General features: G+C 36.7%; 1 pseudogene; it reads right to left on the bottom strand.

Moving 5' to 3' along the window:
- Positions 1–3,872: 3,872 nt before the first annotated feature.
- Positions 3,873–7,656, bottom strand: LOC148693601 (uncharacterized; annotated as a pseudogene).
- Between the last annotated feature and the right edge of the window lie 3,224 nt (positions 7,657–10,880).

The following is a 10,880-nucleotide window of genomic DNA, read 5'->3' as shown; positions in this document are numbered from 1 at the left end:
ATAAGGGTCTTTCCCTCAAAAGATTGTTTTATCTAACTACTTAAAATGTCACAAAAACTGTGTTGCTGTCCCTACTGACCAACCACCGAAAAATAATTATTAGACCGACTTACACTTATCTAAAGTCTACGAAATTTTATATGAAGACACTAAACACACAGAGCTACACTCACACAAAATTTTGGAATTTTTGGAGTTGATTTGCTATTTAAATTAAATCAAACAAAAACAGGACAAAAACAGATTTTAAGTAGTTAGCAAATTTAGAAAAACGAGTTAGGGGAATTGCTTTTCACCACCAAATAATCACGCAAACATGTTATGTTTCATTCAAATTCCTTTCATTTTCGGATGAAGATGCTCAAGTTGGCTCAATGTTAGAACTCAACCTATTACTCTTTCTTATGTAGTATGTTAAGAGAATGACGTTTTCAACTTAACTTAGTCCCTAACATGCAATCTAGAATGGTGTGTTCATAGATTTAACAAGTAGAAATCACTAAGAACGAAAAGAGTTTGAGTCATCACAAGGCATCGTAAGTACTAGCGTTGTCTTACGTATCCTAGAAATTGATTCACATGTTAATCGCAATTAACAAGTACTACTCTAGAACATATGTAGGTCCTCATTCGACAAGGGCAGGCACACACATATTCATAGCATTAGAATCCTAGATATGCTTACTAAGTATGCATCCATAGAAAACACATAAAGAATTCATCAATGAGACAAGTAGTGAACCAATTTTCATCCATTCATAAAAGTAATTCAAACGAAATGTCATAACAAACTTGCAATCATATTCGGGGCTTCAAAATAGCCCCTAACTACTAAAAATTAGTTACACACAATTCTCAAATTAAACCCAAAAGAAAGACATGAGTTTGAGAAGACAAAACCGAAAGAAGAGAATGCCAAGATTTCCTCCTTCCTTTCCTTCCTTTCCTTCTTTCCCCAATGCAGCAGCCTTGCCTTTTTTCCTTGCTTTCCTTCCTTTTTTTCCACCTTTTTTTTCATTGTTTGCCGCTGCAACCTGTATCCCTTTCTTCTTTTCTGCTGCCACAGTTTTTTTTTTTCATAACTCACCCCACTAACAGCCATTTAGTGATGACAATAAGTGAGAGGAAATGCTAAAACAATTGTAACTCTTTGGGCAGCCTTTATGCCCATTACTCCCACTTAATTTTCCATTTCCTCTGATATTTGAATAGGTGTCAGCTGACTTGTTCTTGGCTGCATCAGTTTTGGCTGCTAGTTTTATTGAATTTATTGCTTTCAATGCTTTCTTGTCAGTTACAAACTGCTCAGCCTCTTGGGAACCTTTCAGTGTTAAAACGGCCATAACTTCTTCTAGAAAAATGTGAAATGCTCCAGAAAATAGACATCCGTAGCTTTCTAAGCATATAAGGCTCATTCTCTAATTCATTATGCTCCAGAAAAAGACATCCTTGCTTCCAAAGTTAGCTGACCTGCACAAGCAGTTTTGACGAATTTGTTACTTAAATTCCACTTGTGTTATTTTTCTTTTCTTTACTTGACAAATCCTACAAAACACAAAAACAAAGTAAATAGCTCAAAAATATAAGGAACTAACTAAGAAAAGACAAGTGAATTTGACGTAAAATTTATATAAATATGAGCTTATCAAATACCCCCACACTTAGCTTTTGCTAGTCCTCGAGCAAAACAAAGAAAACATGAAAAAGTAGCAACATGAAAAACATTAGCTTCCCCCGATGTGACCCTCATAGAATTTCATTCAAGAAAACAAATCATCAAGAACCTTAGCTAGCACCAAACAAGCTAATCCAAGCTCATCTTCCTTATTCAAATGTTAACAGTGACCTTTTAATCATCCTTGAAGTGTAGTGTGTGTAATAGCCATGCTAATGCAATTTCAAGTTTGGTTTTAAAACACCACATGCAAACTAGTGACCTTCTCACGAGACATACACTCAATCACACATATGTTTAGTTTAACGTGTTTCGCTCAAAGAATCAAATGTGAACGATCTACCATAAGCTTGCATAAAGATCTCATCTCCACAATCATAATTGCAAAACTAAAATCAAGAGGACTTTTATTGGATATAATGAGGCTTAGGGAGAGGGTTATAGAAATGAAAGGATAGGTAAACACAAGTTCCAAGCTACATTGCAAGCAATCCTTTTGTTGAGATTTATACGAACTCAAGCTCTCCAACCACTCTACTAATACCTTCAATCACTCCCCTAAACTTTTTATTTGCTTTGTATACAATTTTTCTTCTTTTTTTTTCTTCTTCTTTTTTTTTATTTATTTATTTTTTTTTTTTTGAACCAATTTTCACACATAACTAAATACAAACATGAAACACCCCCACACTTATTCTTTTGCCAAACTCCTTCAAAGTACTTCACAAACATTTCTCATAAGACAATCTCACATTGCTCACTAGCTAGCTTGGAAACGGTAAGGAAAAATGTTTAAGGTATAAAGGTAGACATATCTGGTGATAAGAAATAAAAGGCTCAACATATACGGCTCAAATTGGCAATCTAATGATATCATTTTTCTTTAGGAAACATGCTTATTTGGGCCATGGTGATAAACCTAATGCCTCTATCCTTTTCAAGTTCATGCAATCAATGACAAACATTTTGAAAGATCGTTACGCAAGTTCTAGAGATGTTAGTCACATAAGTTCATCGCACATGAAAGAATAGGAGTGTATGAAAAATGCACACACTTTCAATAGGCTCAAAAACTCACATAGGTTGTATATGGTCACTATGTTCACATACGAAGCTTTAAATCATGCTTTAGTTTCACATCAACAAGGCTATGTGCTTTTGGTTTTTCAAAGATGATTAAACATGTACAAAACTAACAAGAGAATAAGGAATTTCACACAATACATGCTTACTAAGTTCTTGATCACCGTGGTTCAAATTCAATCCAATTATATCATTGGGTCGGGAAACTAACAAAAATCTAATTCAAAACAATAAAGAAAATAAGACTATTTTTGGACTTTTTTCATTCTCAGAATTTTCTCTCTTTTTTTTTTTTTTTTTTTTTTCGGTTTTTTTTTTATTTTTTTTATTTTTAGAGTCAACAAAACTAATTAAGAAAACAAAAAACAACAACAAGGAAACAAATGAAACCAATTCTTAGTCAAAGGGACGAAAATTTTCAATTTGGTCATTTTTTTCAATCCTTACCCCCCCCCCCCCCCCCCCGCGCCCCCAAACTTAAACTGGACATTATCTCCAATGCCAGAAAACACAATAATGCATAAAATAAAAATAAAATAAAATCGTAAGAAACAAAATAAAGCATTTGGACTGAAAACTTCCCCAATTTGTAGTAAAATCAAATGATGACCCCAAAACTTCAATTATGCAATAGACTCCAAGGGTGGACATAACCAAATATTCCTACAAAGAGAAGAAATAATTCAATGTAGCACGCAAGAAAACTCAGAAGAAAAAAAAATGAAAAATTGAAAATGACATAAAAAGACAATGAATAGAAATATTGGGTTGCCACCCAATAAGCACTTGCTTTTACATCTGCAGCCGGATGGTACCAAGAGTAATCATTCAAGGGTTTGAGTCTATGTCCATTCACTTTGAACACGTTTCTGGTCTTTGCACTTTGGATTTCCACTGCACCATGAGGAAAAATATTAGTTATAACAAACGGATCAACCCATCAAGAACGAAGCTTGCCTGGAAATAACCGAAGGCGAGAATTAAATAGAAGAACTTTCTGTCCAATGGCAAAGCTCTTCCTTGATATCATCTTGTCATGAAATGCCTTTGATTTCTCCTTGTATATTTGACTAGACTCGTATGCATCATTCCAAATTTCATCTAACTCATTCAATTAAAGCTTCCTCTGCTGTCCGGCAACACTCATGTCCATGTTGTAGGCTTTGATCGCCCAATAAGCTTTGTGTTCTAATTCTACTAGAAGACGACATAGTTTCCCATAAACTAATCGAAATGGGGACATTCCAATAGGAGTCTTATAAGCAGTCCTATATGCCCACAATGCATCATTCAAGCACATGCTCCAATCCTTCCTACTAGGACTCACAGTTTTCTCCAAAATTTGCTTCACCTCACGGTTTGATACTTCTGCTTGACCACTAGTTTGCAGATGATAAGGTGTAGACACCTTATGTGTGACATTATACTTCCTAAGCAACGCTTCAAATGTTCTATAGCAAAAGTGACTCCCTCCATCGCTAATGATTGCTCTAGGTGTCCCAAATCTTGCAAAGATGTTAGTCTTAATAAAATCTGAAACAACTTTTGAATCATTAGTTTTGGTGGCTTTCGCTTCCACCCATTTAGAAACATAATCCACAGCCAATAAAATGTAAAGAAAACCATTTGAAGATGGAAAAGGTCCCATGAAATCAATGCCCCACACATCAAAGATCTCAACAATCAAAATAGGGGTTTGTGGCATTTGATTTCTTGGGCCCAAGTTACCTGTTCGTTGACAACGATCACATGTTGCACAAAACTCGTACGCATCCTTAAACAAACTAAGCCAATAAAAACCACTCTCTAACACCTTAAGGGTTGTCCTCTTTGCTCTAAAATGGCCGCCACATGCATAAAAATGACAAAAAGTTAAAATAGATTTAAACTCAAATTCAGGGACGCACTTTCTAATCAATTGATCAGGGCAATATTTCCACAAATAAGGATCATCCCACTCGTAGTATTTGGCGGTTTTGACAAGCTTATCTTTCTGAGCACGTGTAAAATCATCTGGAATCTTTTTGGTGACCTTGTAATTGATAATATCTGCATACCAAGGGTCAGTAACCTTTAATGAAAACAATTGCTCATCCGGAAAACTCTCACGTAAAGGGATGAGATCTTCCTCTGTATTTGAGTGCACAAGTCTGCTAAGATGATTTGCTACGACATTCTCACTCCCTTTCTTATCCTTGATCTCCAAGTCAAACTCTTGAAGCAGAAGTATCCATTGAATGAGTCACGGTTTTGCATCTTTTTTTGTGAGTAAATACTTCATAGCTGCATGGTCAGAAAACACTATAACTTTAGTTCCAATCAGATAAGATCTAAATTTTTCTAAAGCAAATACAACAGCTAGAAGCTCCTTCTCTGTTGTTGAATAATTCAACTGTGCATCATTGAGTGTTTGTGATGCATAATAGATGACATATGGCACTTTGTTGACACGCTATCCTAGAATTGCACCGACAGCATAGTCGGAAGCATCACACATTAACTCAAAAGCTAAACTCCAATCTGGTGGCATGATCACATGAGTCGTGGATAATAACTCCTTAAGTTTGTTGAATGCTACCACACACTCTTCATTCATATCAAATGTTACATCCTTTTGAAGCAAACGGCACAATGGTCTAGAAATCATTGAGAAGTCCTTCATAAACCTACGGTAGAAACTTGCATGTCCAAGAAAAGAACGAACCTCCCTGATAGTAGTAGGGAGAGATAAAGAAACTAACAAGTTCTACTTTAGATTTATCAGCTTCAATCCCATCTTCAGATATGATATGCCCTAGAACTAATCCATGCGAAACCATGAAATGACATTTTTCCCAATTTAAGACCAGATTAGTTTCTTGACAACGTTTTAAAACTAGGGACAGATTATGTAGACATGTATCAAAAGAATCACCATAAACTGAAAATTCATCCATGAACAATTCAATTATTTTCTCAATCATATCAGAAAAGATACTTACCATACACCTTTGAAATGTGGTAGCGGCGTTGCAAAGTCCAAACGGCATCCTCCGATATGCAAATGTGCCAAATGGACATGTGAAAGTCGTCTTTTCTTGATCCTTCGGAGCAACTATAATCTGATTATATCCAGAATATCCATCAAGAAAGCAATAATGAGAATAACCAGCTAACCTTTCTAACATTTGATCAATGAATGGAACTGGAAAGTGATCCTTGCGTGTGGTGCTGTTTATCTTCCGATAGTCTGTACAGACTCTCCAACTATTTTGCACACGTGTAGGCACTAGCTCACTAGCTCTATTCTTAACAACTGTGACTCCGGATCACTTCGGAACTACTTGAACAGGGCTCACCCACTTGCTGTCCGAGATAGGATATATGATGCCAACATCAAAAAGCTTGATAACCTCTTTCTTGACGACCTCCATCATGAGTGGCTTCAAACGGCGTTGAGCTTCCCTTGTAGGTTTTGCACCTTCCTCCAGCAGAATCTTATGCATACATGTAGCTGGATTTATACCTTTGATATCTGCAATGCTTCAAGCTATGGCAGTTTTGTGATCATTCAGTACCTAGATCAGTTTCTCCCTCTCTTCTGCTGTGAGTTGTGACGATATGATGACCGGTAATGTTTCATCCTCTCCCAAAAATGCATATTTCAAATGTTCAGGAATCGGTTTAAGCTCCAATTTGGGTGCCTAAATCACAGAAAGAAGAATTTTTTCGTTAGAAGTAGGAAGAGAAATAAAATAGGAATAAGACTTACCACGAATTGGTGAAAGAGACTCAAGGGCTGCCACTATCTGGATCAATTCTTCTTCAATGTGTTCGGAATAATTAAGTTTTCCATGTGTAATGCTATGCACTAACGCCTTCTCTAAATTGTCTTGTCTCACACCTTCGTTAAAACAATCCTACACAAAATAGTCAAACGTATCAATAGACAAACAAGATTCAAAATCACTAGGGTACCTCATAGTATTGAAGATTTTGAACTTGACGCTTTCTCCATCAATTTCCATGGTTAAAGTACCATCGTAGACATCAATCTTCGTACGTGCCGTTCTAAGGAATGGTCTTCCCAATATAAGAGGAAGTGCAGTAGGCATAGGGTCATGTTCCATCTCAAGAACAAAAAAGTCAACGGGAAAAATAAGCTCATTCACTTGCACAAGTACATCCTCCAATAGGCCTTTGGGATATCTATTTGAACGATCTGCCAATTGGATTACTACCTTTGTTTCCTTCAAGTCTCCAAGGTTTAGTGATTCATACACTGAATATGGCATCAGATTGATGGATGCCCCCAAATCACACAATGTTCTCCCAAACTTTTTCCCTCCAATTACACATGGAATGGTAAAGCTACAGGCATCCTTCAACTTCGGTGGTAGCTTTCTCTGCAAAACAGCTGATACTTCCTCTCTTAATGCCACAGTTTCTTGATCATTGAATCTCCTCTTGTTCGTATAAAGCTCTTTAAGGAACTTTGCATACTTGGGCACTTGTTTTATGGCATCTAAAAGAGGTAAGTTCACTTGGACTTTTTGAAAAGTATCCTAGATTTCCTTATCAGTTTGCTCTTTCTTAGACTTCATAAACCTACGAGGAAAAGGAATAGGGACACATGAGTTAAATGAATTTTGAACTTCTTTACTTACCTTATTAGAATCTTTTTTGTTCAATTCTGTATCTTTAGAAGACTTTTCAATTTCTGATGAAGCCTCATCTTGCTCAAGATTTTTGGTTTGTTGCTCCCCTTGCTCATTTGTATCTTTTCTAATCCTCTTTTGCATCCTTGGCTGCTCAAAAACTTCTTTTCCACTCCTTAAAGTCACAACATTCATCTGCTCCACATTTGGATTCACCACGGTTTGGCTAGGCAACCATCCTGGTTGATGTTGTTGTCCCATCAAACTTGCTAACTGACTCATTTAGTGCTCAAGGTTTTCAATTACTTTGTCTATTTTCTGTTGATGAGATTGAGTAGAGTTAGCTAAAGAAGCAATTAAATCCTCAAGAGACTTACTTGGAGCTTGTTGTTGTTGAGGCTGAAATTGTGTCTGCGGTCTTGCTTGAAAGAAGCCAGGTGGACGGTTATAGTTGTTGGGAACAGATTGTTGTCCGTTGTCTTGATTGTTCCACTTTAAGTGTGGATGATCGCGCCACCCTGCGTTATAGTTGTTGGAGTATGGATCATACTTTTGTCTTTGTTGCCCCTGAAACCCTCCTAATGCATTAGCTTGCTCAAGACCACCTTGATCCATTAACGAAGGGTACGTATCCGTGGCATGTCCCATCATTGAACATACACCGCACACCTGTTTTGAAGCCACCATAACCTGTTGCACAAGATTAGTCAAGTTAGCTAATTGTAATTCAATACTAGAGTTAGCACTTACCTCGTTAACTTTCTTAAGAGGTAGCTCATCTCTCTTTCCAAATTGTCGTGTGTTGCTAGCAATGTTCTTTAATAATGCCTTAGCATTTGTTGGTGTCTTGTCCATGAATGCTCCTCCACTTGCTGCATCAAGCATTACACGATCAGTACCACACAATCCTTCATAAAAATACTGTATGAAAAGATGCTCTGAAATTTGATAATTAGGACAAGATGCAACCAAATGTGTGAATCGCTCATAGTAATCTCCAAAGGGCTCCCCATGTTGTTGTCGGATTGTACATATGTCTTTCCTTATGCTTGCAGCTTTTGTGGCTGGAAAATATTGCTCCAAGAATGCTTGCTTCACCTGGTTCCATGTGTTCATTGATTCCAGAAGTAAATTGTAAAGCCACTCCTTTGCCTTTGCTTCTTATGTAAATGGGAATGCCCTCAACTTGACTTGCTCCTCATCCACATTGGCTGGTCTCATTCCCGAGCATACCGCATGAAACTCCATGAGATGCTTGTTGGCATCCTCTGTTGAGAAGCCATGGAACTTAGGCAAGTAGTGAATCATGCCGGACTTAAGCTCAAATCCTCCTTCTGCATTTGGATATGTGATGCACAATGGTTGTTGATCCGTATTTGGCGTTGCTAACTCCCTCAAAGTACGGTTATCAGCCATGCCTTCTTGTGGTTCTTCCCCCTCTTCCGAACTCAAATGTGGTGGAGAAGATGGTGGTAAAGACACCGATGCACGCTTCTGCTTGATTGTTCCTCGAAGCTTTCGAAGTGTTCATTCAACCTCAGGATCGTAGGAAGCTAGATCAATGCTCTTGGACCTTTGAGTATGCATATACTACAAAGAGTACCTAAAATAAAAACAAAAACAAAAACAAAAACACTAATTAGACAAGAAAAGAAAACAATAAAAAAAAATAAGTAATTAGAAATAACAATCCCTGGCAACATGGCGCCAAAAATTTGATAGAATTAAATGCACACCACAATGTAGCACACCAATGTCCTATTGATTTTCCTTATTAACTCTAAGATTTGTCAATTGTAGCATATGAAAATAAGGATCTTTCCCGCAAAGGATTGTTTTATCTAACTACTTAAAATGTCACAAAAACTGTGTTGCTATCCCTACTGACCTGCCACCGAAAAATAATTATTAGACTGGCTTACACTTATCTAAAGTCTACGAAATTTTATATGAAGACACTATACACACAGAGCTACACTCACACAAATTTTTAGGATTTTTGGAGTTGATTTGATATTTAAATTAAATCAAACAAAAACAGGACAAAAACAGATTTTAAGTAGTTTGCAAATTTAGACAAACGAGTTAGGGGAATTGCTATCCACCACCAAATAATCATGCAAACATGTTATGTTTCATTCAAATTCCTTTCATTTTCAGATGAAGATGCTCAGGTTGGCTCAATGTTAGAACTCAACCTATTACTCTTTCTTATGTAGTATGTTAAGAGAATGACGTTTTCAACTTAACTTAGTCCCTAACATGCAATCTAGAATGGTGTGTTCATAGATTTAACAAGTAGAAATCATTAAGAACGAAAAGAGTTTGAGTCATCACAAGGCATCGTAAGTACTAGCGTTGTCTTACGTATCCTAGAAATTGATTCACATGTTAATCACAATTAACAAGTACTACTCTAGAACATATGTAGGTCCTCATTCGACAAGGGCAGGCACACACATATTCATAGCATTAGAATCCTAGATATGCTTACTAAGTATGCATCCGTAGAAAACACATAAAGAATTCATCAATGAGACAAGTAGTGAACCAATTTTCATCCATTCATAAAAGTAATTCAAACGAGATGTCATAACAAACTTGCAATCATATTCGGGGCTTCAAAACACCCATTAACTACTAAAAATTAGTTACACATAATTCTCAAATTAAAACCAAAAGAAAGACATGAGTTTGAGAAGATAAAACTGAAAGAAGAGAATGCCAAGATTTCCTCCTTCCTTTCCTTCCTTCCCCAACGCAGCAGCCTTGCCTTTTTTCCTTGCTTTCCTTCCTGTTTTTCCACCTTTTTTTTCACTCTTTGCCGCTGCAACCTGCAACCCTTTTCTTCTTTTCTGCTGCCACAGTTTTTTTTTTTCATAACTCAACCCACTAACAGCCATTTAGTGACGACAATAAGTGAGAGGAAATGCTAAAACAATTGTAACTCTTTGGGCAGCCTTTATGCCCATTACTCCCACTTAATTTTCTATTTCCTCTGATATTTGAATAGGTGTCAGCTGGCTTGTTCTTGGCTGCTAGTTTTATTGGATTTATTGCTTTCAATGCTTTCTTGTCAGTTACAAACTGCTCAGCCTCTTGGGAACCTTTCAGTGTTAAAACGGCCATAACTTCTTCTAGAAAAATGATATTAACAATCCACGAAATGTTCCAGAAAATAGACATCCGTAGATTTCTAAGCATATAAGGCTCATTCTGAACTGTCCGAAACTTACTTCCAAAGTCAGCTGACCTGCACTGGCAGGTTTGACGAATTTGTTACTTAAAATTCCACTTGTGTTATTTTTCTTTTCTTTACTTGACAAATTCTACAAAACACAAAAACAAAGTAAATAGCTCAAAAATATAAGGAATTAACTAAGAAAAGACAAGTGAATTTGATGTAAAATTTATATAAATATGAGCTTATCAGGAACAGAATTGACTGGGCGGTAGAGTCGTGGAAACACCTGTTTCTACCACCA

This window comes from Pyrus communis, chromosome 10 (genome assembly GCF_041283825.1).
Source record: "Pyrus communis isolate YQ-2024b chromosome 10, ASM4128382v1, whole genome shotgun sequence".
Classification (NCBI taxonomy): Eukaryota; Viridiplantae; Streptophyta; class Magnoliopsida; order Rosales; family Rosaceae; genus Pyrus; species Pyrus communis.
The sequence above is the reverse complement of the archived record's forward strand: the minus strand, read 5'-3'. Positions and strand labels throughout refer to the sequence as shown.